The sequence below is a fragment of the Thunnus albacares genome, chromosome 4 (assembly GCF_914725855.1).
Source record: "Thunnus albacares chromosome 4, fThuAlb1.1, whole genome shotgun sequence".
Taxonomy (NCBI): Eukaryota; Metazoa; Chordata; class Actinopteri; order Scombriformes; family Scombridae; genus Thunnus; species Thunnus albacares.
Window position 1 is genome coordinate 13,377,526 of NC_058109.1, and position 27,961 is coordinate 13,405,486.

The 27,961-nt window shown below is 38.1% G+C and overlaps 1 protein-coding gene across 1 annotated transcript in view; it reads right to left on the reverse strand.

Moving 5' to 3' along the window:
* The window catches only part of LOC122981461 (cadherin-22-like), a 181,090-nt gene extending 155,282 nt beyond the window's left edge, over positions 1–25,808 (reverse strand). Inside the window, exon 1 of the mRNA XM_044350209.1 lies at positions 25,592–25,808. The gene's annotated coding sequence lies outside the window, so the exon portion shown is untranslated. The remainder of the gene's footprint in view (positions 1–25,591) is intronic.
* Between the last annotated feature and the right edge of the window lie 2,153 nt (positions 25,809–27,961).

Consider the following 27,961-nt stretch of genomic DNA (forward strand, 5'->3'; position numbering starts at 1 on the left):
TTCCAGCTCAGTAAAAACGAGAGCAGGGAATTAATTCAAAGAAGATGCATCTCTCATAATTTAATGTTAAATTATTCATATTTAACATAAGTTTGTTTATCTTTTTTATTTCATGAAGCCATTGAACCCATTTACTGTACATGACGATGATGCAGATATCTTTGCTATTGTGCAAAAGCTTAGATTTTAACAAAATAGTGACTCAAAGACTATTTGTGTAAGCGTGTCTTGCTCTGTTCTCATGATCATTTAAGCTTTTTGTGATTTTAACTCAACCTAATGCTGGTGTATGTAAGGCAATCAGTCCCTTGTTGGGTATTTAGCGCTTGGCTTCAATACAATGTCACCTTCTGGCTCAGAGGCTGAATGGAGCCTTACTACGCACTGTCCTGCATAGCAATGACACAGAGGACACCAGTGAGGTCTCACTGATTTCCCTCACACAGTTTTACCGTATACTCTAAAGACTTACTGATACTTAAGTGTAGTGATCTCAAACTCTTCCTAAAAAAAAAATGTTTGTGCATACACACACATACCTAATTTCCACCATAAAGTATTTTTATAGGCTGCAGTTGTTTGTTTGTTTGTTTTCATCTGACTGATTGATGCCCTCTATTCAGGCAAGGAAGGAGGGGTGCACACAGGATAAATTTGAATTAAAATTTAAACAAGATTGCGTCTTTAAGTAGTTCAGCAAAGCACTAACATAATATCAAAACATTTAGTTGATGAGGTTTTCCCATCACATTGCCTTACATTAATGGATTGAATTTCATGGTTAATGTAAAGTTTATCAGCACTCGACAGAAGTTGTTGTGCAAGATGAACAACTATGAAAAGCTTGTATACTCCAAAATGTAGCATTAGTATTTATGATTAGACCTGTTACTGACCTGAGGGTAGAAAAAAAGGGACAGTTAAGAAAGAAAGAAAGAAAGAAAGAAAGAAAGAAAGAAAGAAAGAAAGAAAGAAAGAAAGAAAGAGAGAGAAAGAAACAAAGAGAGAAAGCGAAAGAAAGAAAGAAAGCGAAAGAAAGAAAGAAAAAGAAACAGCATACTAAAGCAAGGCAGAGGGATATAGCGCTGCTGTGCTGACAGCTTTCAAGCAAGAGCCAGTGGAGTAAGAAGAGAGGCCATTCCCCTCTCTTCCTCTTCACCCCTCCTCTCCTCTCCTTTCTGATCTGACCCTCACCGTCACTCCCTCTCCACCCCCCATCACCCCCACCTTTACCTGAGCCTTGCATTTCCCAAGGGGCATTAAACTCACTGGCCCTGTTTGATTTAGGCAGGTCGGGTGTCAGTGTTCTCTACAAGCCCATGGTGAACCATGAATAATGGATCTGCCACGGGTCTGAGTCCCCCTGGGACTCCCAGCTGCCCCCTTCCCTCACTCTTGCTGTGACTGGAATAGTCAATGTCCCATTAACAACCAATGATTCATAAAGGTTCTCACTGCCAGCACACAAGAACAGAATATGTGAAAGAGAGATTGTTGATGGGAGATAAATAATGAAGCTGATACATGCATTTTACTCATAAGTTTGCATTCATTAATAAAATGAGAGATGGGCTACAAATATCAGCATTAAGGCCATTAGACATATGGCTTTGTTGATGGGACAAACATCTGGGTGCTGGGCTTCAAAGAGTAACCAACCGAACAACCAACAGTTGGTGTGCTAATTTACGAGGTACGTTTTTTAAGCTTTTTGATGTAGACTTCTTATGATGCCCTAGAAGTAATGAAAAAAAGCTGTTGCATGAAGGATTTGAAGACTTCCAGCCTACTGTTATCCAGGTCATAAAACTCAAAGTCCCGCCTTGAGCTTCAAAAGTCCCTGTAGCTTGTTTACATAATCTTTTGTTGATCCCATTCCTCAAAGTTATGCAGTTTCCTGAACAAATTTGTGGGTGCCCTGCATTTACAGTGTATTGTTTGAGTTTTTTGATTTGTGTTGAAGGACAGTTTCATCTGCACAAATGTAGGTTCGATACCTCTGTTGGAGGAGCTGCAGCTGCTTCCTGTCTTTTTTTTTTGTTTGTTTGTTTGTTTGCAATGTGCTTGCAATGTTTACACTTCTGCTTTTTTCCTCTTTCCCTGAGGTGCAATCTTGAAAAAACTACAGTAACTCCTCCTTCACACATCTATTTGAGGAGCAAGCAAAAGCTTTCCAAATAGTGCTTGCTTTAATTAAGTCTGTCTGTGTGCCCGTTATTGCATTTTTACGTCAGACAATCAGACAAACTGTGTTATTTTCATTACTAAGGCTTTCTTACATCTCCTTTTACAATAAAATAAAAACATGAAACATATTTCCATGCTACTGGTGTTACAGCCTTTCCAAACAGCCATCTGGATTGAGTGCAACATTTTAACCAAGTGTTTGAACCCTGATGAAGGCAAAAGTGGGAAGAAAAATATAATTTTGATAAAAGTAAAAGGCATATGTGTATGGTTCTCATTTATTAGATATACACAAGATCTAATGTAGCTGTCAGTTGTCACAAGTGTGACATCCCTCTGACTGGCTAGTGGGCTGAGCCAGTTGTGACTCTAGGATTAAAAATTATTGAGAAAAACTGGGTATATCAATGGGTTATCAACTAATTTATTTAAAATATAACAATTTTAAATAATAATTTTGTTGAGATAAATCTACAGCAATACAAGACTTACAACAGACTGTATGCTGCACCAACATTTCTAGTTGAACCCAAAATTTCACAACAGATAATCCTTAAAATCAACATGATCAATCTCATCATGGACAGGAATGTTTACTATTGTGTCTTCCACTAATCTGCTGCGGCTATACCAGCCCGCAGTGACATTTACTGTACACTGTTTGTCATTTCACCTTCAACTCCCTTTCTCTCTTTTCCATCAGTCCTCCTTTCCTCCCCATCTGCCACCTCCACCTCTTATATGAGGAAACATGACCCGAGCGAACCAGGGGACAGTTTCTCCATTGCACGACTGCTGATAACTTCATTTTCCCATAACTGCAAAACTGAAGAAAATCTATATTTCTAATTTCTAGATAGTTGAGATGAATTTAACCACCTGCTGTGGTGAGCATTTGGAGGTTGTTTGAACATCTACGACATGTTTGCGTCTTTAATATGCACCTGCTTTCAGACACCTGCTTTCAGTACAATCACAGAGTGCTGGGATAGAAGTTCACAGACATGCTAGGCAGAGAGGCTCGCAACATATGTTCATAGGGATGCCTTTCACACACATTCAGAAAGGAGCAGGTCACAAGCTCTACCTAAAGTGTCATCAGTGCAACATTACCAGTATGTAAAAAAACACAAATGACCCCAAGTAACTCAGGGGTTCAATCTTGCTCACAATGGTGAGCATATAAAAGACTATGACAGGTTCATGCATAGTTGTCATTCAGACTGACAAACCAGTCACTGTGGACACCAAAACCTTTCAGACATCACAAAGACCCAGGTGCACACACATACAAACACACAGGGTTTCACTGTTTTTGCCTCAGACATTCCCACAAGCACACACACACACAAACAAACACATACAGAGTTGAGAATCCACTACTGATATGTAATATAAAACCTGCAATGCTACATAATCCCCCATAAGTATGCAGGAAGGAGGGCAAAGACTCATATAGCTGGAACCTGTCTGTCAAGTCACATCTCCACTAGTAACAGTCCAAGGGAAGAGTATAAGGGATAAGTAAGTCAGAGCAGGTGGCCAAAACAATTTTGAATTCAGTTGATTCAAGACGGGGGGTAGGCTATAATTTCTAATTCAAATGAGTGTTGAAACAAGAGCATCTTTTTTTTGTTGGGCCAAAAGCCTATTAGACAACATTTAACCGGAAGGCATCTCACATTTCCCAAACACAATTACCATTTTAAAGTTGGTACAGTGCACATAGTTGAAGAGGAGCATACAATACTGGATAACAAGTAAAACATGCTAACACATCACAGAGGGAACTGGGACAAGGAGTCAAAACAATTCCCCCTATTACAAATTAAAACTTAATGCATGCTGTCTGCTTTCATGTACTGTACTTACAGATAGGCAACAGCATATTTTGACAGTCAAGTGCTTTGTCCATTCATGATCAAATGTGCAAGTAGCGTAGGGGCTGAGGAGGAGATTCAACAGGGACATGTATTAGCTCAGCTCTATAAAACTGGAACAAATGAAAACAGATAAGCTAGTTGTAACACTTAATCACCATGTTTTTTTAATAAACATCTTGGAGATGTTATGGCAGTTTCACTGTCAAAATTTCATGTAAACTGGGAATTGTGACAGACAGGTTGAAAATGTCAGCTGCCAACTCTAGTTTATGTTCTCTCAGTTGTGGCTGAATGCTGGAAACAAAAATTGACATACAGTATGCCGGAAATGGAAAAGTGAGATTGGGATATTCAGCCCTTTGACCTCTGAAGCAAAATGAATGCCTATCTGGGTGACTGAATTTGTACTTGAAAGCAGTGACTGAAACAAAAACAAACAGTGAGGTGGCAATATCAGCCATTCAGCCAAGGTAAGGTAAATGCACATTGGTAGATAGGTGGATGAAGGAAAGGCTGTAAATCAGATAAAATCAGATGGATGAACTGCAGGCTGGATGGTTGGAACTAGACTGAAGGGCTAGTTGATAATCTCACCTTTCTTCTTCTGTCTCTTCAATATTTTAATTGGCTGGATAACCAAACAGACTGGATGAGCAAGTGACTGCCTAGGTGTAAAATTTGCTGCCGCAAAAATTGTTGGCCATACTAAAATATAACCTGCCATGAGGAATGAAGGCCAGACAGTTTATGTTTTAGTGCCAAATGTCCTTATCAATACAAGTTAAAGGAGCCCCGAGCATAATTGTCCTGTTTATCAGTTCTATTACAGGCCTTCTAGAGGCATCAAGCTAGGGCAATAAATAAACACAGGTACTGTAGAGTTACAAGGCAATACCCTATCTCACTTGATAGATCTCTAATAAACAGTGCATCACTCACAAAAAAGAATTACGCTATCTATTTCAATGTCTTCCAGAGTGCAACATCTCCCATACCAAAGCAATTACCAGGAGAGCCTGATACACACTGCTGTCAAAATCATCATTTATACCTCTAGTTATACTGTTATATTTAACATTTATTCGTTAAAAATTACAAAAAATGTCTTTACCTATTCTAGAAATGATAAAATGGCATTAATAGTTTATGTAAAAGTGGTTTAGACAGTCATAGAGCAATCTGAAATTAAAAGTTTGTTAGAGAATTTACTGAAAACTGATGAAAAATTAGCAATTCTTTGTATGTGATGTAATTTTGTGAAGGAAGCTCAATACTGCTTAATTCAAATAAAACATTTGAGCTAATAATAATTACTACACAGAGGTAAGTGAAGGTAAGGATTCATCATTTACATTCAGTCTGTCATTGCTTCAGGTTGATCACATTGGCAAACTGAGAGACTGAGATGCAGGGCTGCAACAAAAAAAGCACAAACCTTTTCACGACAATTATGCTCCATAAATACAGTTTAAAGTACAACTGTCTTTATGAAAATATGTTTCCACCAATAAACTACATATAGTTGCATCACAGGCCAGAAACAGGGATGAAAAAGACTTCGTGACTTCAAACTGCTGTTTCCAAAACTGCAGGCAAAATTATTTACCTAATTGTTTTTTCCCCTACTGGTTAACAGTATAGAGTGGTGTTGAAGCCTGGTGTAGCACAACATAGTTCAACAGCACACTTTAAAATGTGCAAGCCACTTCATCCACTGTAAATGAAACAGCCAATTAAAGGACCACTTGGCCAATGTTCAAACAGAAGTGTTTAATTGTAATGTGGAGGCAACATGTAAAAAAGGACATACCCACTGTATATGTGTCTTAAGAGCCCGATAACACCACCACTTTCATCATCTCAATATGGCATCTCAACATCATTCTGCTATCTTGTTAGTTCACTGGTAGTGGAAGCTAACATAGCTTTTAAACAACAGCTGAGAGTGACCTACCAGAGCATATGGACAAAAACAACTGTGATAAAATTTTGGGATATATTACAGGCTAACTAAGTTCAGAAGTAACAGATGAACAATACTAAAACAAACATCCCACAAAGCAATGTTAGTTGCTAACAATATGGCAGCTAATTTCATCCATAATAAAATTGTGGAAAAAATATATTAAATGTAAATATATTTACATTTATTATTAACAAACATAGTATATGATTACTTACTTAACTTACTTACAGCAGTAAACTGTTGTATTATTCATGTTGGCATGTTGCTGTCTTTGCTTTATCTTTGACTCAGCGGCACTAAGAGCTCGTTGATGGCTGCTCACAAGGCTCAGCAGCCGGCAGTCTTACTGACATCTGTGCTGGGGAGTGGAGCTATGTGAAAATGTTGGGCTTAAACAGACAGTTTACCAGTCTCTACTCAGTGTCTCTAACTAAATGTTGAGTTGTTATCATCAGTGATATAATAATGTTTGTTTTGTGTGTGTAATGTAGTTGATAAGCTAGCTAGCATAACATTAGCCGCTACCTTTAGCAAGTTAGCAGAGTTCATAATTTTGAGAGACTATTCCAACTGCACAACAATGCTATAGTCTATTATGCGTGCCCACTTCATACATAATGCTACATAAATGCTTGCTGTAGTCTGCACATTTTTTTTCTCACAAACAGTGTGCTAAAACACACCATTATGCTAAAACAGTCAGCCAGACAAAGCCTCAACTGTTGTGCTAGCTAGCTCGGTGTGAGAGTTGAGAGCCTCTACTTGGAAAAGGGTATTTCTCTGTCAATTCTAGGATGCTTTCTAAAGAGTGGTAACAAAGATTGATATAGCGCCACAAAAATCATGATGAAATTTGACAAAGCATGTTTATTTTTTTTATTTTTTTTTATTTTTTATTGACATTAACACTGGAGATTAGAAACTGAATCCATATCCAAGTTTTTAAGTCATTTTGAAATGATGATGTTACTTGTGCTTTGTATGTAACTATGTAACTACGAGCGATATTTTGGATCAGCTTTTATTTTTCAAAAAGAAACGGCTACAGAGCCAATCAATAGCTGAACAATAATACACTAGCGACCAGTAACAGCTGAATCCTTCCATGGTCTCTCTTTATTGCTTTGATAAGGATGAGGATGAACCTGTTTTGACATTGAGTGTCATTGTAGGAGTGAAGTAGAAGATACAGAGAAAACAGCTTAGAAACTGAGAGCAAAGTGATTAAAAAGAGAGAAAATGATAAAGTGAAGAGGACCACGGCAGCGATTAATATCATTTGCCGGTAAATCCAGGTTTGGTGGTTTTCCAATCATAGCTGAAGCTTGGAGCCAAAGCGGTGCTGCGAACTGGGACGGCTTCACAATCCCCTAGCTCAGAAGTATTGTTATGTCTCTTGGGTATTATCTTACAAAGCCCATTATGCTGCAGAAACAAAGAGGAGAGACAGGCCCAGAACTGTAGTAACTCTAGTGTGCACACAAACATACACACACAACACACACTAACACATGCACACATAGTAGTTTAATCTTTGGAAAGATATGTATTATCACTACAAATCCAAGCGTGTCCCCAGATTACTGTGTGCATGCAGCTGTGCACCATTAAAAACAGATGTGACATCTTCATATCATAAATTCTCTGAGACAGATAATGTGAGTACAGCAAATTCAGCAATGTGTTAACAATACATAAAACACCACATAACCCAGTGAAGCCTGTAATTTCTTGTGGGTGTTTAGTGAATTAAGCCTGCACAGTCATATTCACTGGTACTGTCAGAGGCGTATGCACTTCCTCATTCATATGTGAGCCTGGTCTACCAAAAATGTGCTACATGAGCAGTCATGTTGCAGTATAAAATATATATAAAACTGTAGATTGCACTGCTGTTCTGCAATTAACTGCTATGGTCACAGGCACCACAGTGGTAAATTTGTGTCAGCCACTCAGCTCTCTCATTTCTAGCCAACCGCCATCCAGTTCAAGAGGTCATTAGCGAGTACAAGACATACCCTAATTTAATTTTTAGCTCTTAATCTTATCTAATGAGATATATTTTCAAATCACCTTATGTAAATAAAGTTGAAGTACAATCACTGTACAGTGTATGGTGTACTAAAGACTACTGAGGCTGTGTTGTACCCAGTGAGAGAGTACAGTGCTGCTCAAAATGACACAACCACAGCAACTGTTCAAAGATATTTCAAATCAGACTGCCATGAATCTTCAACTAAAAGCTCAACTTATCTATGTTTTAGAGTCTAGTCAAAACTTCTCTGTGAAACGAGCCTCAGCTCACTGGAGAGGGAACTTCCCAAACCGTCTTGGCAGATATGCTTTGTAACCTTACAAACTCTGTTGGCTGAGCCTCTGAGAGATTTAAGGTTTTTGCAGGATTGCAAATCTGGGAAGGAACACACTCTTGAGGGTGTCTTGCAGTACATGATCCAATCTGATACTGATATTGCTGTCTGTCATTTCCTACTCTCTGGTTTGTTTTATAGCTTTTAAGACTAGAAGTACTGATGCATAGTTTGGGTGACTATGACTTCACAGTGATTTCTTTTCTTTCATTTTTCAGCAGTTTTTATTTGCTCCAGAGTAGCAGGCTGCAGAGTTAGCTACCCTGATTATCCCTCATCATCCCTCATTTGTTTATTATAACACATATATTCTTTCTCATGTTATTCATGGCTTGAATCATTATTTACATGTGTTTTCTTCTGTGTATTTGCTTTAGTCAGTCCTTAAGTGTACAATGTCTTTTTTTCTGTATTTACAGGTTTGTTAAAAGGAGACAATCTTAGACAAGGTAAAGTAAGACAAAGTACAAGAAAGGGAAAAAAAAGTCATTGCTCCTGTGTATGACTCCCCAGAGCTGCTAGTGTTGGTGTTTCAACTTCTCCAGTGTTATATATACATTCAAATTTTAAAGGTTCTTTCAACTGAAAATTGGGTTCTTAGCATATTTTTTCTAATACTGCAGGAAGTCCCAAAGCAAGCAGTAATGGGGAGATTAGGAATATATTAAACAGTCAAACAAACCCACACAAATAATATACACTTTCTCTCTCAATTTTTCTCAAGTTACCCCATTTCCTTCATTTTCATTGCATTTCCTTCTTTTTTGCATTTTCTATGAACAATCCAGTTAGTTCAATGGATAAATTAGTTAACTGGTTTAGGATCCACATGTGACCTGTATCTGGATACATTATGTGGATAATGATATCCAATCCATGGGTCTTTGCATTTACACCTTGTATTGAAATTTGTTCTCGTTTTCTCAGTTGTGCCCTGCCCACATTGTGATCGGATTTAAATAAGGCAAGCTGTCACAAATGAATGTCATTCATTTCTAAATCTTTGCCAGGAAAGATGTCTAGCCACTGCTGATACTTGTATCCGTTGCAGGGCTTGCTTTAGGTGGCAGGAGGAGGTGGAGCTAGTTGACCTTTCAACTTACTGGGACAATTTTTTTCTTATGAATGTGGTAAAGTTGTACAGATTGCATTTACACTTAGCTGAGATCTGATAACAACGCAAGCCTGACTGCCTCCAAAGGTGGTCTGGCTGATTTAATCACATTCCGATCACGATGCACTCTGAGTGCATTTACACCTTGCATTAAAATGTGTTTTTCTTCATCCGGATAATGTATCCAGATAAAGATCACATTTTAATGCCAGGTGTAGATGGGGTATTATTGTCAGCCAGCATTATAGCACTAGCGATATGAACATATTGTGTCTGGACTGTGACAGGTTGCTTATTGTGATTCAGATTTCAATAAACCTCCTTGTAGAGCACTTACATAATTGTAAACTTAAAGATCCAGTACTGCCATACGAGAAATCCATGTCAAGTCGGTAAGATGATACTGTATGTGATAAAGACAGTAGATGTTAAATTCTCTAGCTGTATACTTTATCAGATGAAAAAGAAATACAATAGGCTGCATGATCAGACAGCGAAAACAACAAATACAGTAAATACAACCCCCCTTTGTATCACTTTTCTGATATGAACTACTGATGGAACTGTATGCATTTGGCTGATATTAACTCAAAAAGTTGTAAGTGTGTGTGTGAAATATCATAAAAGACGTCATGACAACAAAATAACCTGTCTAACCATTCATAAATTGTATATATATAATTAGCAATTTTAACAATTCAGGACAAAAAATGTTAATCTATCTGGCATACTGTATATTGCTTTATTGTTTGAAAATTTTGTGGTATACTCAAATATTAATTTATTAATTCTTATTGGATTTGGTTGACATGGATATGGCCATAATATACCATATTTTTGCTACTAAGGCAGGAAATATGTCAAAATGGCAGATAATAGTGACTTAAGAAACATAAAAAAAATGACTCAAAATGGCCAGATTATGGAACTACAGTGAGAGGTTACCATTTGATTACCAAATTATAAGTGTGGTTACACCTTAATTGCAAACCAGATTTACTGAAATATGTCAAAATTTGGCCAAGTTTCCAGATGTTTCACTTTAAGGCAGAGGCATGAAACAGTTTCTGAGATTTTATAATATCCTGCTCATTTTTGGTCAATAAATATGGCAATTTATAGTTTTATAGTGACTTAGATCAATAAAATAAATCTATGTCTATTCTCAGACAGCACTGATTATCTTAAAATGTTAGTGCTGTTGGAATTTTATTTGCTTTTTTCCAGAAAACATGGTTGCAAATAAAAACAGTGCTCAGACCTTTACATTTTTAGTTGGGAAACTCACAAGGAAGAGGAAAACCTGCAGTGGTTAAATGGAAGAAGAAATTATTGGCCATGCTCTTTCACCAGGGCTTAAATTAGACAGTGGAATAAACCTTAATATGTCATCACTATGACTCAACATGGCACCTCAGTGGTCATTAAGCAGACAAATGATGGTCTGGGCTCAGCAGAGCTAAGGCTGTTGGAAATGTTGCAGGTTGTTGCAAGAGACCAAAAAAAACATGAGAAACAGAAACATCCTCCATCCATACAGTCTCAAAAAGGTTATACAGTTCAGGGTTTGAAGGGCTAGAGTCCATCCCAGCACGCATTGGGCTACCACAGTAGACAGAAAAACACATGCATACTGCAGAGAACTTTACAGTTTCTCTCACCTAACCTGCTTGCCTTTGGACTGTGGGGAAAAAAGAGAAGCACTAGTAGGAAAACCACACACACATTGAGACTCCACACAGAAAGAGATAGGATGGGTGGCATAATCAAACTCTTCTTGATGTGAATCCACAATTCTAACCACCTGTGAACCACAAATACAGACAGAGGGAAAAGAGGGAGAATTGAAAAATAATTATGAATCAAGTCATACAGAGGGAGAGATAGTGTACAAGAAAAGGACAGAGGGTGAGACAAATACAGAGACAGGAAAGAAAACACAAGAGGAGGCCATTTTATAATCTCGTGTTAACAGGCAACTATGGACATAATTTCAAAATGTAGGAGCTGAGCATTTTATCTCAAAGCCCTTGACTGAGGAAAAGGCAAAATGGGTGTACACAACACATAATTATAGTGACCTGAATGCAAAAACTACTCAAATGTTCCACATTACACATCAGTTTCCACTGATTTAATTTGATTTTGGTGACATTTCAGCCAGCTCATCTGGCATTGATTTTATGTAGTCATTCGAGACCCAAAATGTTCACAGCACAATTAGAGAACTGAGATAGCCTTGAATAAGTGATATTTGAGTTTCATGCAAGTTTTATCATTGTCTACTTCCAAGGGAGCCATGGGGATTATGTCAAAGTTTCATGACTTCTTAAGTACAGCTTTTTTTCACACCCTCTCGGGTACATGTCTGGGGTTTATTATTGAATTCTGTCCTATTATGAAGTATTGTAGAGATTATGCTTTTTCTATTGAAAGGAAAAATGAACTACAACTCAGCATTATCAGCTATTTGTCTGGGATGTTGAACTGAAGGCTTTGTTGTCCAGTGCAGACAGCTCAATTGATGGATTCCTGGCCATAATCTGTGATGCAGGGTGATTACTCAAGCGGACTGACCTCAGTGCATGTCACATCACACAAAGAAGCCTGTTGCAGAGTAAAAGGGTCAATAATTTTGATTATAACAAATTTTAAAATGCAGGAATCATATTGATGACCATGGAGATTTCTTCACAAATGTATGCCTGGTAAATGCAGTAAATAATATTTATTTGAAGCAAAGTTTGGAGATAAAATTGGTTGGCCTCTGCATGCAAAAGTTCCCTAATTTTACCCAAGAAGGAAATGTTTTCACAAGGGTAGAAAGTTTTGAACCTTTTAGCAGGGAGGCTCTCTGTATTACTCTAAATGTGTATGATGTATCTGTGTGTGTGCATGCATGCACATGCACTCTGTGTGCGTGTCTCTGTGTGTGCGCCTGCTTTTTTTTTCACAAGTCTGTGTAAACATGCTTTACCCAGCAAAAGCTAATACCATTAGTAAGAATGTACAGCTATCCCCAAGAGAATGTTCCCAATGCATAATTCAGAAAACACATAAAAACTTAAAAATTTGGATGCTTTTTGGTGTTTGTGTATGTGTGCTACTGGGTGGCAGTGAGAGGACAGAGCATGAAAGAGTACTTTATAAAACCATATCATGCACTCATACCTAAACTATTCAATCATTCACCCCATTCAGCCCGAGTAAAATTCCACCACACAATTAAACTTGTAATATTTGCATCACACCACACTTTATAAGACATTTTCGCATGCCTGACAGAGATTTCGTTCAACAGCACAGTATCACTTTAACCACAATTATTTAAGGATGTCTTTTCCATTATGCCTCTGCAAGGTGCCAACAGCATCACATTGGAAAACAACTTAGTTCCACTCCCAAGGAGTCCCTAAAAGGGCTGTAATAAGAGTTATTACTTTGCCTGGAGGAAGTGATATCCATGCAGACTGCAGACACATTTCTTAAAGCTGCCACTTACCCCACACCTGCTGTTTTGTTCTGTCAGTCCAGATACAATGTAACTGTTTTTTTCTTTTTTGTCAGGTTTTTGTTTTTTTCTTCTTTTTTTTTACTGAGAATTAAGCAATGGCATTTTTGTTCTCTCTTACATACACATACTCATACACACGCACACACACACATAGACATACATGCACATATGCACACTTTCCTTACACACTTTACTCTTTTATATTTTGCCAGTATGGATGCTTTTTATTCATGAAATATATGAAATACAATGTAACTGTTACAGATTATAACAGTGAAAACATTTGCTTGATATTGCAACTCTTTGAGTTCTGCAAATAATGACTATAATTTTACTAACACGACACATTTCCTTCCATTTTTAATGCTGCAAAGCAGAAATGGAAAGAGCTAGTATTATAGTCTATAAGGCAATTGACATGTTTGCTGTATAATGGCATCTATCACTGTTTTTGCAATCAGTCAGTCAGTCCCATATTACATAACAAACATCATTATGCTAGAACTGTTCTTCAGCCACAACATTAAAATCATACCAGAAAGAGATGAGGATAAAAAAGAAGCAAAAGAGAGAGAAAAAGAGGAAGACAAAGAAAGGTAGCCAAACCCTGTATTAACAATTCACTTGAGCCAACTGTCTGTTGCTAGGCTGCATTAACACACACTCCATGAAAAGCTTCGGAGGGTAATTTTGACAAATATACAAATTCTGTATTGACGTTTGCTCATTCATCCATTGTCTTATTGGCTTATTCTTACTCAGGGTAACAAGGTGCTGGAGCCTGTCCCAGCATAGATTCTACAGAAGGCAGGAAAATACCCTGACAAGTTGCCAGTTCACAGATGGACTAACATAGATACACACTCACTTACACTCACATTCACATCGATAGATAATCTGTAGTCTCCAATCAGCCTTAGGCTTTGTTCAGACTACCGACAAATCAGATTTGTTTCTCAAATCAGATCTTTAAGACAGACTGTCCACACTGTTATTTGTAAGTGTTGAGATCGTAACAGATTTGTGTGTCCAGACATCACCAACCTATCTGCATGGGTTGCTGTGGTAACGACAAAAGCACCAGTAGCTACATACGCTGGTGATGTGGCTATCAAACACAAAAGCATGAGAAATGGAGATCCATCATCTTGCCCTCCAAACAATCGCACTGTCAAGTTGTGGTGCAGAACTCTGTTGACTGTTGTTGCCTGTGTTGTCCTCCATACCGCTCTGCTAGTAGCTGCATGGATTCTGCTCAGTCGCTCTGATGCACTTCCATCACCCTGGATTTGATGTCGTCGTTGTGTGTTGCGTTGCAAGTGACGCAAAAGATACTTTGAAATCCAATTTGAGCGGCCAAACTGAGACACATCTGTAGAAATCTGATTGGAATTGCATTTCAAACCACCTCCAAATGTGGCTTGGATCTGATTTGATCTTTGTTGCTTTAAAGTGGAAACCTTGCTCTCAATTACTAAAGCCCAATGGATTAACACCTTTCTGATATTATTCATTTGTAGCTATTTGTAGCAAGGATGCATGGTGCTAAAACTGAGATCATTCTAGCCCGACAGTCCATTTTACTTACAGTTGAAGAATTATTGAAGTGGTTGACCGAGCTTCTAATATGGTTTGATGCATTATATCCCCTGGATGTTTATGTGAAACTGGATGGGTTTTGAACTGTGGGAGGTGGGTTGTCTGCCGCGGAGTAATTATTATTTTTGTTTCCCTTTCACTATAAAATTAATTCAAATTAATAAATTGATCACAAAATAGATAATACTCCATTTTAGTCACTGTGCATAAATGTTTTCTCAGTCACAAAGGTACAAAATCTGGCATTCAAGGCTGCCTTTTTATCTTCTGAAAATAATTTTAACTTACTGAACCAAGTTAACTCATCAAATAAGCTTATTTTAATAATGGAGTCTTTAATAGTCTAGTTTGCAGGCCATCTAAACTACAGAGAGAGATCTTTTCTATTATAGCTGTACCTGAGTCACTCTGTTAGTCTTTGAAACTGACAGCCCATCATAAATCTCATTTCAGGGACACTCATTGTCAATGACCATCTTCAGTCTGCAAAAATGTCACCTTATACTGCCAGTAGATAATTGGAGATGAGACAAGAGCTGAAAAAACATGAGCTTTCCCTGTCAAACAGAATGAAACTCATATTTACTGGCATTACAGTCACTTGCCGAGTAAAATTAACTACTATTGAGTGTAGACTGTTTACTTATTAAAATGACCCCAAAGCCTCCCCTCACACTGAGTTGCATGCATAAATCTGAGAAGAGCAAACAAAACAATATGATAATAACATATTCTTCTTCAATTCTCCTCTAATCCTTTGTTCATTTTAATCTCTGGCACACAAAAAAATCCCCTTCTATCAGTGTACGTTAGTATGTGTATGTGTGTGCATGAGCATGTGTGTGCATGAGCATATGTGTGTTTTGAATTACTTTGCTTGTGTGTGTCTCAACGCACATTAGATATTTCAGCGGCCTCAAAAATGTGGATGACTTTCCCTACCTTGGCAGCCTTCATCCCTCCAAAGCCGACACTGATGCAGAAATACACCACCGCATAAGCTCTGCCACTGGTGTTATGCCAGACTCCGAGGAAGAGTCTTTGTGAACCGTGACATCCAGGTGAAGAACTGCCTGTTTACAAAGCAGTTGTTCTTCCCACTCCAGTGCAAGAGGCACAAACCTAGACCAGCAGACCAGCTACAGAAGGCAGATTGAATACCTGGATCCCATCACCAGAGATGGAGTCCTGCCTCCAGGAAAATCATGCACATTAGGTAGAGAGGCTGAGAAACAAACAACAGCACACTAGGAGAATTGAACATCAAATGCATTTCTTCAAACATCAACAATGTACTGTGTATCAAGTGCAATATGTTCATCAGTGTAATTAGAATGGCTCATCGCTGTGTCCAAAAGCAAATCTTGTAATTCTCAGCTATATACAAGGCTGAATATTTCTTAATGTTATGAAAAAAATCGAACAATGATTATATTATGATTTAAAAATATCATAAAAATTCAAGTAATGTAGGTTTGTCCTCTGATATTTGTTGAATCAATGATACAAGAATGTGCAACTATCATGCTTAGAATGAAGGCAACTAAAGCATGATGCTTGCAAGAGTCTGAATGTCAAGACTTACTATAATAGTAATGCAGTGCTTATATGATACAAAAAAAGTACTTTAATTTCTCAGCAGTTGCATTAGTCTGCCCAAAAGTCCCCTCTTCAGTTCACTGGCCAAAGGTTCTTTGATGATTTCAACACATCCTCATAATTAAACGACCAAATAGGTCAATTGTGCGATGCACTCCAGAGGGACCCATAGGAGTGTTTTCTACTATGCCGCCTCTATTGGCAGCTTTCCAAAACCATTAAAAATCACTGTAAAAAAAAAAATTATGTTTTATGGTGTGACAGCATTGTGGTCAAGCTCTGGTTAGGTTTAGGTACAAAAACCACTTGTTTAGGGTTAGAGAAATATCATGGTTAGGATTAAAATGATCACTTGAAATGTGGTGTGGGTTAAAGTTACTACCTCATCGTCATGGCAACAGTAAACACCATGACAATTGTAGTTACAGTTTTTAAAAAACTGTCCTGACTTTGTTATTATTAAAACAAGATTCATGTGGAAGGATCCAATTATATTAAATAACTGGAGGCCAATTACACTACAATGTAACAATGATAAAATATTAGCTAAATGTCTTGCAAACAAACAGATTTTAATAAGTACTAACAACTAAACCAGATCAGTGTCGATTCCAACAAGATAGATCTATCAGTGACAATATTAGGCAAATAGTCAAAATAATAGAATATTTTGGCTTTATGAATACCCCTGCTTACTTTAAAAAAGTAAATGAAAAACATATATTTAGATTTCATTTATAAATGTTAAGAATATTTTAACTTCGGAGATTCATTAACAAGTTAAAATGGTCCTAGGTATGCATATACATTATGACAGACAACTTAAATAGAAAGCTACATATAGTTGATTGAAAATTGATAGTTTTTGTTTATCAAATTAATGTTATTTTATAAATGTTAATATTATTTATAAATGATCTTTTGAACAGTGAGGTGAAATCAAGTCTTATCTTATTTATAGAATATTGTAAAATATTAAGTATACAATAGTATTTGTGACCTTCATGCATATAATCAACTCCAGGCAGCTATACCACAGACCTGGAAAAGGAAACTATCATTATCTACAAAACAAATGGCATGTTGCCTCTATATTAAGGATGCAACATGGATGAACAAGAATAAAATAAAAAATAAAATATATCAGTTATACATGCATCTTAAAGAAAATATATGCTGCATCAGTAGCTATTCAATTCAAATGGGAGGATTTGTTTGACAAATGTATCCCACGGGGGCAAGTTTTTACATGGGTCTACACACACACACACACACACACACACACACACACACACATACATATATATATATATATATATATATATATATATATATATATGTAAATAAATAAATAAATATATGTATTTGATGTCTCCATTAGACTTGTACAACTAAAACTAATCTACAGATACTTGCCTATGAAGAAAATGCTTAAAAAATGGAGCATCCAACAATGTGACTTATGTAGATTTTTCATTTATTTTGGTATTGTAGAAAGTTGCAGTATTTTGGATTAAAGTTGAAGAGTGGATCTGGTTTACAACTCAAATTTTATAGTTGTCCTTTAACCATAATGTTTAACCAACATCATTATTATGACGGAGAAAGCATATACATTTAGAACTACAAAAAGACAGCAATTAAACACTGAACGTTTCAAAATGTTTTTGAAGTATCAGTGGGTTCTTGAAAAAGATGCTAATAGGAATAAAGAACAGAAATTAATTTTTGAACGTGGGTGGGATGCTTTGAGTCAGGGTGAAGGCTGGAGATAAAAAAGGAGGATAAGGGCGAACTAAAGGGATGTAAACATGTTAATTTTTTGGTTGTATAATTGAGTAAATAATTATGTATGGGAGTGTGAGTATGTGTTTATGCATATATGTATGTATATATGGGTTTGGTTGTATATATATGGATATGAACCTACCTTTTGTCCTATACTGCACTGTGATAAGGGGAAGCACTTTTTTTCTACATTCCTTTTTCTTCTCTAATGTGTTGTTGGTGTTGGTGGTGATACTGTTAATATTTTTCCTTGTTGTTATGTATATGTATTCCTTTGACCTTGTGTAATAAAAAAAAAAATTTAAAAAAACTATTGTGACTCGTGGTTGGAAATGTGACACTTGTGGTTAGAAACAGGAAGTGAACAGCAGCCTTCTGCAGCTAGTCCACTTTTTGCCATCTATCTATCTATCCTAACCTGCCACCTCCAAATATGGAAATATGTCACCTAATATAGACTTCATCTGAAATGCATCATTTCTCTGGGTCATCACTACAGCTGTTAGATGGCATCTGTCATTTAAACATTACTATCGGTCATTTTTGGTTACTGAATTTACGACCTATACTGTCATTATCCTGGGAGCTCAGGCTGGATGACTTCCTTTACTGTATATTTGAAAGGGTGTATTCAGATTTTGTTTGAACCTTCCATTCAATAGGGCTCTTTTCCTCTTACCTCTTAGAGTCCGATCTCATATCAACAGATTTTATTGCATCATGAAGACAGATGGACTCAGTAGCTATCTGAATCCTGTTAGTGTCTGTTTTCTCTTGTAGCTTAGTTCTTTGTTGTTTTGGTTGGGCTGGCAGTTACAGTATTATGGAACTTGTAACGTTAAAAAATGTGAGTCTAACTAGTGCAATTTTAGTTTTTTGGTATCAAAAATTATTATCATTAAGAGAAAACCTTTGAGTTGCTTTCAAATACAAATATAAAATCTTCAGAGCACCCATCTGATACAGCAGAATGTCTACATTTTGTTTGAACTTCTCTAAATGGTCTGAAAAATAACATAATTGGTCAATGACCTGGTTGTGTGTTTGGATTTAGCTGATTTTGGACAAAATATATTGAAATATTTTATGTTTTTATGAATGTTGAAATATATTAAAAATATTAAATAACATTTTACAGGATTAAGAATAAGATGCTCATACTTAAAGGAAGTTTGGGAAACACTGATTCACCTTTTGGCCGAGAGTTAGATGAGATGATTGTTACCACTCTCATGTCTGAATGCACTAAATATAAAGCTACGGGCATCAGGCCTGGGACACTCTGCTTGCGTGAGCAGCGTGTGTGCATCGCAGAACCTCTTGTTTTTCATTCTGGTGCCTGTGTTAACAGCTTAGAGCAGTCACATAGCCGCACGCAGCTGCAGCGGCATGTCATCTGGAGATTGGGTGTTTCGCCTATTTTCTCCATGTGACGCATGCAGTTCTAAGCAAAAATAGACAGTGAAAATGATCCGTTGATAGTCATATTGACATCATACCAGCAACATTACACCTTTCACTGTAGTTTCAATGTCTGTATCTGCAGAATATGTAACAGACATGAAAAAAATATAAAGTGTAACCACTGCAGGTCAGCCTGCACTGTGCATGCCGGGGCAGGGAGCCTCTCTGGCGGGGAACTCCAGCCTGGAGTCGGTGACACACAGAGCTTCTTTTCTCGACTCCTGCTTGCTTTCTGTGATATTAGTTCAAACCAGGACTCCTGCCTGTTGTTTTACCTACTTCCAGATGGAGATTTGGTGTTGTTATTTTCCTTATTTGTTGTCAGATTCCCTCCTGACAGTTAGTTTGCAGGTTTGTTTGTCGGAGTGTGTTTGGCTCGTTTGGGAATTTGGTGTCGTCTGAAGGGATTATCTTCATTTAGAGAGGTGACAGCAGGGGTTTAACTGGAGGAATAATCAATATAATCAATAAAAAAAACCTGTCCTGTGTGAGGAGTGTATGAGGCTGGCACAGAAGTAGCCCCAACGAGACCCCACCATGCCCATCAGAAACAAAGCCACTTTCACCTCACATATTGTTATTCATTTTTCACAACTGAGCACACACTCCTTAACATTTTTCTGTCTAAACTAAGCATAAATTAAATTTGTAATGAAATTATATGAAACATTCTATTATTAATGGGCATTAACAAAGTCAAAGTCTATGTAGAAAGATAGGGCTGCCAGTAGCAGCGCAACAGCAGCAACGCTGTCTGTGTAGACACCACACACGTGTGAGTCGCAGCAGTTCAGCGACACACACATGCCGCTCAGGTAGAGGAGGGCAGTGTGTCCCAGGCGTTAGGCTTTTAGCTTAGCTTAGAATAAAGACTGGAAGCAGAAGTAAATAGCTAGTTTGCCTCAGTCCGAAGTAAAAAAAAAAATACCACCACATTATTTGTCCAGCATGTAACTTCCTATAAAACCACAACTTGTTTTTACATCCGTTTGTGAACAGATTTATTTAAACAAATGAGATATAACGTGTTATTTAGTAATATCTAGAGGTGCTAGTCACAAATCTTTGAAGTTTGGACAGAACCAGGATAGCTGTTTCTACCTGCCTCCAGTCTTTATGCTAAACTAAGCTATTTGCCTGCTGGCTCTAGCTTCACATTCAGCACACAGATATTAAAGTGGTATCAATTTTCTAAACAAACTCTCAGCAGGAAAGCACATATAAGCTTTTCCCCAAAATGTTCAACTATTCCTTTATAACTTGTGAAAAAAAAACATGATAGTGCTTATGTGAACAGCACCTCATGACAGGTGCTAGCTAGCCTGTACACCTTCACAGCAACTTAACTACTCACACTGCTGCAACAATGACAGATATGCCTGTATTAGTAGCCTATTTCATCACAAGTAGAAGCATCAAAAAAACTGGTTGGGTTGCCTCTGCAAAGCCACAGTACACTAAAATTGTTGGATCAAAGTGTTGCCTATAACCTTCTCCTTGAAATCAGGTGCAAACAGGGCTGGTAAATCAACTGTGGAGCTTGTACACAGCCCTCAGCTCTCTATCTCCTCCCACCTGGTGATTCCATCACAGAGCTCAAGAGTTAATATGGTTGATGCAGTCCCTGCCTGGAGGGGGTAATGAAGTGACTAAGGGTTGACCGTCCCTGACCGACGACAAGACAGCAGGTGCGAGGAGTGAGGAGTGTGACTGTGACAATGTGTGTGTGTGTGTGTGTTTGAGAGAGAGAGAGAGAGAGCATATACTAAGCTCCCTGAGATGAACCAGGCACCTAACCACAGGTCTAGATCAATTAGTTGGCCTAATCGGTCCCCTCTCTGCTAGCCATAAAGATCCCCTGGTTTACCTCTGAATCTATCATCTTTACTGCCACATGACTGCCATCTATCAGCCTCTCTCTCCTTTTCTTTTTCTCTTACCCATTCTCTCTCTCATTTTTTGTCTCTCTCTCTCCTTACATCTATCCAAGCCATCTCTCCTTTAACACTACATTTATGCTCCAGCTTGGTAAACGGTAATCAATGTCTCACAACAGTGGACTGCTTCATCTAAACGATTTTTCTGGAGAAATGTGTGTGCACATGTGTGCGTGCGTGCGTACATGCATGCATGGGTGGGTTTGTGTGTGTGTGTGTGTGTGTGTGTAGTGTAGTAGGTAGTGGTTATGGTTAAGGTTAGGATAAGTCCCTAGGAAATGAATGTAAATCAATGTAATGTCCTTTGAAGTGATGGAAACACGGCTGTGTGTGTGTGTGTATGTGTGTGTGTGAGTGCGTGTGTGTGTGTGTGTGTGTGTGTGTGTGTAGCACAGAGAGAGGAAGAAATGTCCGAGTGAGAGACAGAACCTTAAGTGTGTGTCCACACATCGGTATTAACCCTCATCCTACCAACATATTTAACATACAAGGACTACCGACTGAGGTTAAGAATAAACCACTGTCAGAAACAACCATCATAGCAAAATGTTAACTTATTTCTTCTCAAAACATTATTAGTTATGTAATTAATATCATCTGAAAAAAATCATTATTATTATTTTTAGGATTGTGTAAAACAAAATTATATATATATCTCTTTAATACGAATTGCAGCTTTTATAACAAGTACAATCTTTCCACAAAGCCTTCAGAATGACTGACAGAGTGCCCCCCCCCTCACCCCCCACCCCAATAGTGTGTGATACTTTAAATTAGGACCCATGGCAAACATGAACTCAATAATTAGCTCCATCTATTAAAACTGCATAGACGGAATTAGGTGCTTTTGACTGGGGTCCCCCAGGACTCCAATACATTGGTATTTTTAAAAAAGCACTAATTAAAACAGAAACAGAAAACAACGATATGAAGCCATTAGGAGCAAATTGATTGACAAAGTCATGAAAAATTTAAATGATAGAATAAAGGTCCTGTGAGATATAACAAAACATATACCTCTGAGGTCTGAAGGTACCCCAGTCCTGAGGATTAAGGTCAACAAAGTTTTGTGTGCAAGTAAGCGTGTGATTCTACGATTTGTGTGTGTGTGTGTGTGTGTGTGTGTGTGTGTGTGTGTGTGTGTGTGTTGTAAAAATGTGTGAAAATGCTTGCCTGGAATTGGCACTGACTCCAGAAGCTCACAGTAATGCATTCACTTTTGGTACATAAATCACAATCAGCCCATTCTGCCATCTGGGTTACTGCTACATGGCCCTTGTAATGTACACGCTGGTTAGACCACCGGCTGAATAAATGAGGACTCCAGGATACAAAGCAGATACGTGTCTGTAATGGACAGTAAGGTGGCAAATGTATTCCTTTTCCCTTTTGTCTAGTAGAGAAAAGGTTTTATATTCTGTATTACCAATCAGCTAGGTGAGATAGAGTGTGTTTAGTATGTGCAAACATACTGTATGTGTGGCTCCGCATATCTGTCAATCAAACAGGGCTGCGACTAACAATTATTTTCAATATCAATTAATCTGCTGATAATTTTCTCAATTAATCGTTTGGCAAATAAAACATTAGAAAACACTGATAAATGCTTGATAATGCCAGTAACATTTTTGTAAAGCTCAAGGTGAAGTCATCAAGTGTCTTGTTTTATCCGAGCAACAGTCAAAAACCTGAAACTATTGAATTTATTATAATGATTATCAAAATAGTTGCTGTTTAATTTTCTGACGATCAACTAATCATTGCAGCTCTACAATCAACCAATTTTAACAGAGTTTTGTAACCAAACGGGACCTGACCACTGTGGCTTTAGGTGAGATGGATTAAGTGAATAAATAGGAAATTTGACACATTTATGAAACTGTGAGGCTTCATCATGACGGAATCTTCACAATACTCACACATTTTGTACACCCATGTTGTCAGATATTTTTACCCCACAAAAAACAACAGATAATACTGTCTTACACACTGTGTAAAAACACCCTTACATTGATTACATTATTTATAAGAATAAAAATAAGAAATTGTTAAGCTTAAGAGAACTTTAAATCATTAATTCTGCCTTAAATCTGCCTGAAGTTTTGCTGATCTTTACACCAACCATTTTTCATCCGATACTGTAACCTGCAAAATCAGTTTTCCAAACAAATCAGTTTTCCAAACATAGGGTCAATAAAGGTCATGGTCCTAACCCAGAGGTCCTGCCTCTTTGACAGATTCCTGCACAGATCTGCATCTAATTGGAAAATTAAAGGCATTGATTGCCTATAGGGACAAGAGGCATTTCTCTCACTTTCGTAAACACCAATTAGCTCAAGATAAATGGTCAACTGAGGCACATACAGAGCACATGTAGACACGCACACACGCACACATGGCCAAGAATACAGACACCCCAGAGGAGTAAACTTGAGCATTTCTAACCTCAGCCAAGGTCACTCAGTAATATCCAAGCTTAAAGTGTACTGTAACCTCACGGTCACAAATCATATTCTGCAATATGAAGCAAACACATACACAAGTCCTCCTGTTGGGAATAGGTTGTATTTCATCCAGATACCACAGAGATGAACGGTCTGTCTGCCTACAAAACAAATATTAAGTTGGGATGAAAAAAATTTGATCAGTCTTGTAGTTATGACATGTATGGCAACAGTGTCATTGAGACTGCAGCACAGTGACGCTTTTTCTATGATGACAGCATGAGGTTTGTCTCATCAGAGAAAATGCTGTATGTGAGACTGTTTTATGAGCTGCACAGATCAGATAATATTTAAGTAAATCTAAATGTCAGGTTCACACATAATTTGGATGGTTGATTGGTGGTCAACTTGAAAGTAAATGTAGGTAACATTTTAGGTAAATGTAGGTTACAAATTATAATGAAAGGTTGTGAAATGAGAAGCAGAATTTAAAGAGACAGCAAGCATAACTGCTGAAAAAAGCATGTTCAACAAAATTTGAATCTTGTCCAGCAAAATTAATCAAACGGGATAGAAATTGCTATTGATGCCAATTTGATCTGTGAATGTCCATTAGATCCACGTGAAGATTAAATGATTAAAATATGAAATATGAATGACTAAACATGAAGTCATTGATTATAATCTTAATATGTGCATAGCAGCGTTCACTATAGTAACAAAAAGAGAAAGGATCGACCGTTATTTGCCTGTAATGACACTTTTTAATCTGCAACTGCGTCTGTGAAGGATTATCACAAAGCTGGATATATGCGAATCCTATTGTTTCTTGATGAAACTGTTTTGATGGCAGTATGCTTGTAAGTCTGCCTTCAGTCATTTAACAGCATGGCTTTAGTGCACAGTGGCACACATCCAACTTCCCCCAAATGCATCCTGTTGGCGCATCAAGTGGCTGCAGTCCTCGGGAAACGCATCCCACTGTGCAGGAGGTGTGTGCAGTCGCTTTACACCCCTGTAATTTCATTTACCAAAGTCGGCAGTGTTGTTACCACTGTGGGCTGACTACACATTTTCACACATTTACATTCTTGATTAGAGGTAGCTGAAAAATCTTATCACCCGAGAATTTTCATTTTTAGCCATGCCAAAGGGAATGCATGCGCACAAAACAGTACAACCGCTGTCCAATCTTACTGTGGACATTTCACTGAAATTATGCTACAACAAATTTCTGCGACGCAATCATAAATATGCAGTCATTCCACAGCGTGTGTAACCCGCCGGACACCATTTCCTACTTCACTGTACACTGGAAATCGTTGCTATTAGCCTGTTTACTCTGTTAATCATGTTGCATGATAGGAATCACGCCTGGACTCCTGCGCAGCGCTCATTACCGACTGCACTAACACGCCGTTAATTGTGTTACAAGTGGCAACAAGTTAGACGGTGATGTTCATCTTTGAAGTGTGGATGGATACAGCTCAATGAAATGCAAAAGCTCCCCTTTCACCTCATACACATACACGCACGCACACAACAAGCACACAAAAATCACTGATGTATATGCATTTATGCAATTTCCCCCTATTGCAGTACGCACAAAACTCCCACAGTGCAATATCGAAAGGCATTATGTCAAGTCCAGTGGAGTTGTATGTTACACGAGCGAGCCGCTGCACAGTGAACTTTCCCATTAAATAAGAACAACCCCAAAGTCCTACCTGTGTTACTGGGTGGCGGAAACAAATGCCTTTGCCTTGACAAGTTGCAGAGAGATGCGGTGAGGGCTACTCAACTTGCCGCTTCTCCCGGAATGAAAGGTATACGATCCCCGGTGAGATGAAAATCAGAGGGACAGACGCTCTGTGCGCCCTGTCTGCATCCGCGTTGCGCGTCTGGAGTCTCCGTTCCGAGAAGCGCAGGGCAAGAGACGGCCAAGCCGCTCTCGGCACGGTGCGGTATGGAAAGCCCCTGGTGGTGATGGAGGGAACCTACCACAGAAGAGGTGGAGGAGAGAGAGAGAGAGAGAGAGAGAGAGAGAGAGAGAGAGAGATAGAGAGAGAGAGAGAGAGAGAGAGAGAGAGAGAGAGAGAGAGAGAGTAGTATGGCTATCATCGGAGCCACCAATAGAAACGAAAAGTAATTATAGAGGCATTTTTGTTTTTATCCAGCCCTTTTGACAGACCGTAATCTCTTCTGCACACACTGTAAAATTGCTGTATGCCATATAGATGAATGCATGTAAACTCTAAAAGATAATTGTCTGTTTGAGCAGTTTCACATCTACCCAACGTTTGTACTCTATGCGTTCTTACAACCATTACATTTACAGTCAACAGAAATGGTTTGTGTATTCTGATAGAGAACAAAAACAGAAACATAAGCTGAATCCATAACTTTCAAACTTTCAAAGCTAAAGGCGTTACAGCTTGGGCAAACAGTGGTTGTTGTAGTCCACTGTGTGCCTTGTTTTCAAATTCTCCTTTGTTATTCACTTGCATTCCTCAACCCCATATGCAACTTTGCTCCACAGTGGGAAGTCTTTACAAAAGTGAAGATTGTGATTTTCTGTACAGCCTTGTATGTAAATTGTTGAATCATTGATTCTCATCAGTGTAGAGTGAGAGGGGCCACAGTGAGTTTCAGCTGCAGTAGAGAAATGCGGTATCGTTTTTTTATTACTTGAATGAGTGGTAGAAAACAACAGTAAGGGGAAATGAAGAAATGCTTGAGCACATTTGACTGTGATGAAGTCCGGAGGTGGTTTTCAGATGAATTTTCTTTGGGTATTTGAGAAGGTGAAAATGTCAAGTATGACTGCTTCCTTGAAGTGGTTCACCTGCTAATCAGAGTGTGTACGTGCGTGTGTGTGTGTGTGTGTGTGTGTGTGTGTGTGCCTGGGGAATAAGAGACAAGAGACAAGACTATGACAAAAAGAGAGAGTGAGACAAAGATAGAGAGGGGGAGGTTTCTGCTGCAGATTACCCACCATCACAACCAGCTGGAGTATCTGAGAGGCTCAGTCAGCAAGGTTAGGAGGGTTAGGAAGCTGATGTACCAACAAGGATTTTAAAAGCCAGTGTGCAGAGGATGTTCGCAGAGAGGTGCTGAATAGAGGAGGATACTTAGAAAGAGAGAAAGAGGAGGTGGGGAGAGAGGGAGAGAGAGAAAGTGAAAACAAAATGGGTTGTATGTTCTATGTTAGTCCGAGGTTAGCAGGTACAACTGGAAGGGTACTAATCATTAGTCGACACACAAGCAAAAGATTACATATAAATGTAAATTTCATGGTATGGGCTAAGGATTTCACATCAACCAGAATGATTCTGCATAATCATTCTGTTGGCATTAATATTATTTTTAACTATTTTTTATTATTTTATTTAACTATTCATAAAAAGTAACCATTTATCAGTTAGAAGCATTTAGTCATTCCCCAAAATAATGTCCATCTTTTGGCAAATGGATTAGTTGTATATGATTGGTATATATAATTTTAGAGATTGTTTTCTTTTGTTGAATCATCCTCCTACGTTTCAGGCATCTGTGATTTTCCCTTTAGGATCTCTAAAGGTTGCCTCATGATGCTTTGAAGACAAACATATCTAAGTGCAGATTTCTATATCTCGTATCTAGATGACACATGCTTTTAAGAGTCATGTAACAATAGCTGAAACACTCAATTTGATTGAAAATATTTTTCTGAAAGGGAAAAATTTAATTAATTTGGTGAACATGTTTAAACAAAGTTTTAGTCTTTTAATCTTTTTTTTCCTTGTAGCTCAATCATTACACTAGGATTCAGTATACTAGATGTCCCTGGTCCTTTTCAAAGCCAGCTCTTGGGGTGGAAGTGCTGACTAAGGACATGTCTCTTGAATATTACATTTTTCCTCAGCAGCGAGGTGTTGAAACACTGCCCATGCCTATCGCTCAAGCCCGTAATGGGAACCGGAGACCAGCAGCTACAAACATAAATATCTGTGGATATAGTACTGTAAGACACAAACAGCAGCAGATCAATAAAATGCACTGAGAGAGAAAGAGAGACAGAGAGAGAAAGAGAGACAGAGAGAGAGAGAGAGGGGGGG